The sequence below is a fragment of the Tamandua tetradactyla genome, chromosome 10 (genome assembly GCF_023851605.1).
Source record: "Tamandua tetradactyla isolate mTamTet1 chromosome 10, mTamTet1.pri, whole genome shotgun sequence".
NCBI classification, from domain to species: domain Eukaryota; kingdom Metazoa; phylum Chordata; class Mammalia; order Pilosa; family Myrmecophagidae; genus Tamandua; species Tamandua tetradactyla.
The window spans coordinates 30560057-30566569 of record NC_135336.1 but is presented as its reverse complement, the minus strand read 5'-3'; the positions used below and the strand labels follow the sequence as shown (position 1 = coordinate 30566569).

Below are 6513 nucleotides of genomic sequence, written 5' to 3'. Positions count from 1 at the left end.
CTGAATTACAGTCACAGTGTTTTAGTATGGGTTGACTTAAACAACAGAAATTTATTGGCTCATTGTTTTTTGAGGAGAAGTCAAAAAACAATGGACTGCTCATTGTTTGAGAAGCCCAACTCAAGTTCAAATTAAGGCCTCATCAAGCCATTGTTGTATTCCTGAAGATTGGCATTCAGTGGTTGGCTACTAATGATCTATGGTCTTTGGCTCCTATGTCACATGGGAACGCACATGGCGACCACTCCCTTCTCCAATGAATTTCAGCTTCCAGCTGCTCCCTGTGGCTTTCTCTCTATCTGTATGAATTTCATTTTGCCTATAAAGGATGCCAGTAATAAGATTAAGACCCATCCTAGTCACATCTTAACTAAGCTGCCCCATCAAATGGTCCTACTTACAATTGGTTCATACCACAGTAATGGATTAGGTTTAAGAACATGTTTTTCTGGGGTACACAGCTCCAAACCATGACACACAGCGTGGCTGAAACTTGGTTTCACCATCTACTAGTTATGTGATATTAAATATTTTATTTAGTTTATCTAAGCCTTATTTTCCTAAGTTGGAAAACCGGACTAGCAACAGTGCCCAGTTATTACAAGAATTAAATTCAGTATAAAAACTTCTCTATAGATATTAATTTTACAAATAGTTGGATGCTGGGGGGGGGGAATCACATTTGGGGGTCCCTTCCACTTCCCTTGGGATCTTACAGGAACACAGGGACTCAGGAGCATCTCCAAGGAGAATTTTTTTTGTAGGTCTTTCCTGTTTGTCTTCTTTTCTTTAACTTCCATGGACAGGCTCTGGAAATCGAACCCGGATCTCTGACATGGCGGGCGAGAGTTATGCCACTGAGCCACCATTGCACCACCCACTGTTTGTCTTCTTGATCAAGTCCATATGACTTATTCTAGGACACAGAGTTTCGCAAGCACGTTTCATTTCTTTAGTGTCTCACTTGGCTATGGGCACCTTAACCATAGCTTCTATATCTGCTGTGCCAGGTATCAAAATACTCCCCCTCTATTGAGAAAGAACCTCCCTTTGGATACTATGTGGAAACAAAGTGCAGGTCTGTTGGTGACAACCTTTACAAGTCTTTCCTTCCTTGGGTTCCGAATCCAACTCTTTCCTTACATGTGCCACTCTGTTTTTCTTCAATCTTTGAAGGCTCCCTCTCTTCTGATAATTCAGTTCTCTCTCTTGTGAGCCCCTAGTTGACCAAGGGTCTCACTCACGCTCAACTCCCTAAAAAGGCCACACAGATAAAAAACCTGGGCATAAGACAATAAGACAACATGGGAACTAGGGTAAACCAGAGAGCTACTTGCCTGCTCTAATTCAATAGCAGCTCCTGAACCACCACTAATGGTTGCCATTCAGGTCCAGTGTCTCCAGATGTTCTCCTTGTTGGAAAGAAGCTGAAAATCTGGACAGTTGCATGAAAATTCCAATTATAAAAAAAATACACTATGGGCAGAGGAAACAGTCTAGCGGCTGAACCCTGCCCAGTTGTCTGGTCTACTCCAGCTTCTCTAAACAAACAAAAATAATAAAAGCCCTCTTGCTCTTCTGGAGATAAGGAAACCCAGACCCACTTATCTTCTAGGAAGGGAAAGAATACCTTCCACACTCCCTCCTGGAAACCAGCGAAACAAAATGCAGTTAATTTATTGACCAACATAATTTTGGCATATTGTTGTTATTAATTTGCTAGCTATCATGTAAAAATAGCACATACCTGGCAGATAGCACTTAAATATTCGTTATTGTTATTATTATTAACTTGATTAACTTTCTCCATCCTATTTTGCAGTATAGGAGAAGGAGCAGAATCCCCGTGAGTCATGAGAACCGTGGGTGTGGTGTGTGTGTGTGTGTGTGCGCGCGCGCGAGCGCGTGTGTTTGAGGCATAGGGGTCGACCGACCGCAAACGGTTGCCGAGCTCCAATCCCCACCCATGCCGCTGGGAGGATGCAGGTTGACAGGAAGCGTTACTGCCACCTGCCGCCAAGATCACCAACCTGTTATTGCTTCCCTCCGCACCCCGGTTCTGTTCGCCCGGCAGCCCCTTCCAGGCTGCAAATAAACCCTCTCTTCCCTAAAACACACCCTCTGCGGAGCGGCCCCATCGCGGCCCCTCCCGCAGGTGGGCAAACATGCTGCCTTTTGGATTCCTCCTGAACTGGCGATGGCGGTTAACAGTCCAGCTACCGGGGAGGAGACTAGGAGGAACGCGGTGGGAGTTGATCCCTCGGCTTGGCCGCGACGCGCGGACCCCAAGGGTTCTGAAGTAGGGCGGCGAGTACGAGCGCAGGGGAGACGGTGCTCGGCTGCTAGGGGCCAAGCGGGCTCGCCAGCTTTGCCTGTTTCCTTCCCTCATCAGAGGTAGAACGCCTCATTCCTTTGTCTCCGGAAAAGGTATATCTGTATTTGTCTGACGCGGAATTCACCCCTCCCTCATTCATCTGGAATCGTTTGCTTATTTGCAGCGCCCCATCCGTGCCCGCCCGGAACGCGCGCAGAATCCTTCCCGGGGCTGTCAACCCTGTGATGGGTGACATCGAATGAGCAGCCGTCGCGCGCTCGCCTTCCAAGCCCTCCCTGGCTGAATGTTACCGCGGCGCTCGCCAGCCCGCGCCTCTGCCCCCTCGTGGCGGGTGCGCGCATCGCAGCCGCGCGGTCGCCACAGCCCACCCCAGCCAGCCCAGCCTCACTTGGGGTGTTGTTCAAAGGGAGCTTTTTACAACTCATTCAACTGCTGAGGAAAGGAATGGGAATGTGTCTGTGCGCGTGCGCGTGTGAGAGAGAGAAAGCGAGCGCAATAAGGACATATTCGTGTGACAGGATAATGGAGAGAAGAGAAAGGAGCAAGAAAAATGGAAGAGATTAAAAAGCAAGAGAGACAAAGTGACAGTGATGAGGGAAAAGGGTAACAGCAAAGGATGCAGAAAGAATGCAGGGAGCAACAGTTTGATGGGAAGTGGGAGGGGACTTCTGCATGAGAGAGAAGGGAGGATTTGACATCTATGAGAGGTAAAGCTTCATTTTGGTGAAGTGAACCCTGTGAACATTTCAATATACCTCTCTTCTATTTTACATCCCATTTTGTTTGGCAGCTGCTAGAAACGAGTTTCCATTTTTCTGTCTTGTTTTAATATTCTCATGTCTCCCACATCACTAAGATCGTTAGAGGCAGAAGCAATTATGCCATACGTCTCCTGCATCTGACAGGACCCTGGATGTATGCTGGCTGATTAACTACCGCCTAGCCCAGCCGCCTTCATCCACATCTCCTTTTGTTACTCTGATCCAGTTTTCACCTGCTCTCTTTCTGACTCTCCACTGACCTCTATGGGCGCGCTCTTCCTGTGGGAAATAGACCAGTAGCTGCTCAGAATCCAAATGTATGTGCGACAAACACTCCTTCAAAGCCTTCTATCATCTACTCATCAACAAACAACAAATCTCAACAGCAGCAAATAGCCACAAAAATGGGTTATTTTGAATGGGATTTGTAACTCCTGACCCAATCCCTTTTGTTTTCTCCAGAAGAACAAAAGGAGAAAAGAGATTTTGCAGAGCCTGTGTTGGCTATAGCTTGGTACCAGCTGTAAAAAGGTTTAAAGGAATTTTCCACACCCCAGTCTCTGTTACTATTTTGTCAACATTACCCACTCTTGTTCCAGATTTTGGGGGTCACATTTAGAAAGCCTGGGCAGGATGATAAAACTGCTTTGGCAGGAGATAAATCAGTGCATATGGGCGTGGGCAGTAGTGCCCAAACTCATTTACCAAAACAAATGGTTTTATGAAAATGTTTTGGTCAATACAGCTAATTTTGCCATAATATGGTAGAGTTGCCTATCTGTATGGATGAATGGAGGGGGTGGACGACACAGAATACTGAGCTTACTTAGGGGGAGCTCTAGGAGATTGCACCCATATTCTGGAGCATGCCAAGGATGTTCCAAAACAGGGATGTGTATTGGAAATACACCATCTCTCATTTTGCTTAATGGATTGTGATACAGATAGGCAATAGAAAGAGAATTGGGATGGTCCCTGAAAACACAAAACGTTTAGTGGTTATGGGTAACCACAGAAGACATCATCTTGCTTCAATAGGTTGTTGAGAAACTCAAAAGAAGTTGTATATGCATGCAGCTTTCTCAAATTCAGATGCTCCCCAGAGCTAAGGTGAAGTACTGCTATAGGGAAAAATGTCTGTTTGCCATACATTTTTCGGCATAAGGTAACTGTATCTCCAAATCATTAAATTTTTGTTTAATTTTTACCTTAACATTTAAAAATGTCCATTTTATGTTCTTAGTTTTCCTTTCATTCCTTTTTGATACATCTCTTTGCTTTAATCTGTTTAGTGTGTTTGCTTATGATCCTCTATTACGATTTCAAACAACTAGGCCAGCCAAGGAACACACTCTTATTTGGATTCCATTGAAAATGTGGCCAAATTTAGTCTACACTAGTGATCCATGGGCCCTGCTCAGTTCTGCACTCAGCTGTTGTGACATAAATATAGCTCATCAAAAAAATATTCAGATGAATCTGTAAATTTATGTCCTTTATATTGATGGGAGTGGGGGAGCTTTTCTAACTGTATTTGTATTGTATATGTGTGTATGTGTCTATCTGCAGTATATACATACACACATACACGCATCTTCAAATTTTTCTTACCCCTACTCAAAAGCTTGACCACTTTATAGAACTCAGTGATTTGCCATCAGATTTTGGCTATGAAACATTGCAACATTTAGGAAAACCTCCCGTGGACCAGTACATATTCTATGCTTACTCTGTAAGTACATTCACATAAGAGGTGGGCCAGTGAAGCTGGAAACTGAGAGCCCTCCTCCAGTTTCTAAAGGGAGGCAGATGTCCGTGGTGAAAACAATACTAATATTAGATCCAGAAGGCTTAGAGGTTTGGTGCTGGGGTCCCACTATTTAGCTGACTATGTGACCTTGAATCAACAGTTCATTTTCTCAATTTCAGTTTCCTTGTCTGTAAAACGTGAGCCAATGATAAGTGCTCTGCCATGAATTATTATTGGCTATTATTATCACGATTGGGGTTTCTTAAGATAACTAAGTAAAGAAGTTCTGTGAAATGATATGTGCTGTCTGAATATATAATATTTCTTATGGATAGTCTCTGACTGATAACATTTCCTTGTGTTGGGAGATAGTATAGTGGTTAAAAGCAGCATCTGTGCAGTCAGACAGATTTGGGCTTGAATTCCAGTTCGCTCACTTCCTTCAAGGTATCATTTAACTTCTTAACAATTCCATTTCCTCCTATGTAAAATGGGAACTAGCAATATAAACAATTACATAGAATTCTCATGGATATTAAAGAAAATATAAAACATGAAGGCTTGATTAATGGTTTACTTATCAGCATCATCAACATCTACATCATTAATTTATTTCTAAAAACCCTTTCCATTGCCCTATTCCACACCACATTAACAGCCAAATGGACTCCTGCTATATTCCTGATTTGGGTTCTGTGAACAATGTTTGTGATATTCTTTTGTGCTAATTGATAGCAATTTATTTTTTAGTGGGTTCTCTCACCTCTTCTTCCTTTCCCCAACCAGTTTTCAATACTTTCAAAGGTTTGCACCTTTGTGAAGGTGGAAGAAACCTTAGTGTATTTTCTTTTGCAGACCTATTGTCTCCTCCATTAGAACAATCCCTTGACCTACCACACACGAGTCATAGACATTTTTTAAAATATACAATGTTGATTTGCTTCCACAATTTCATTTCACTTGCACTTTTTGAAAACATCCTTCTCAACCTGAAGTTTGAGTAGGTAGAGATGTGGATAGAAATAGTATTTGCCTTCACTCAGCAGGGTATCCTAGCACCAAGCACAGTGCCCAGACCCACAAATATTTGGGTAGTGAGTGAAAGAATGAATGGCATGCTGATGAGAAAAGTAGCCAAAACATTAAACCTATTTTTTCAGTGATAGGTAATAAGTGGAATGTGGAGAATTCCACAAGGGATAATGAGAGAGAGATGAGAGCGAGAAGCCTAGAATCTAGGAAACATTGATGTGGAAATACGAATGTATAGGGGGTGTGAGTGCGCATCACCATGCACATTTGGAGAGAGACAGAAGCAGGAAGTCCAGTTCAGAGCCAAATAGTTTAAAAGAAAAAGAAGGAAGTGGGACATCACACATGGTAAAATGTTCTAAAAAACTGCCCTCTTCACTCCCAGACCACTGTTCACAAACTCCATCGTTTAGAATTTCCAATTCCACCTTAATGATATAGACTCCAGGCACAGTCTGTCTTGCCAGCCAAAGGGCAGGACTCTGAAAGCAACATTAAAATACATTATTTGCATCATGAAAGGAAAGCCTTTGTCTAATGTCTCTCTTCCCTGCCTCAGGGAGCAAGTAAATAAGCATGGAACCAGACACACAGGAGTCCTGTTTCAAAGTATGGAAGGCACACACTGCCTGGGG

The 6513-nt window shown here is 43.3% G+C and overlaps 1 long non-coding RNA gene across 1 annotated transcript; it reads right to left on the bottom strand.

Annotated features, from left to right (window-relative positions):
• Positions 1 to 596: 596 nt before the first annotated feature.
• Positions 597 to 2353, bottom strand: LOC143647849 (uncharacterized). Its single transcript, XR_013158211.1, has 3 exons — positions 2031 to 2353; positions 1334 to 1435; positions 597 to 1250 (listed from the first exon to the last, which is right to left on the bottom strand). It is a non-coding gene; the product is annotated as an uncharacterized LOC143647849 (long non-coding RNA).
• Between the last annotated feature and the right edge of the window lie 4160 nt (positions 2354 to 6513).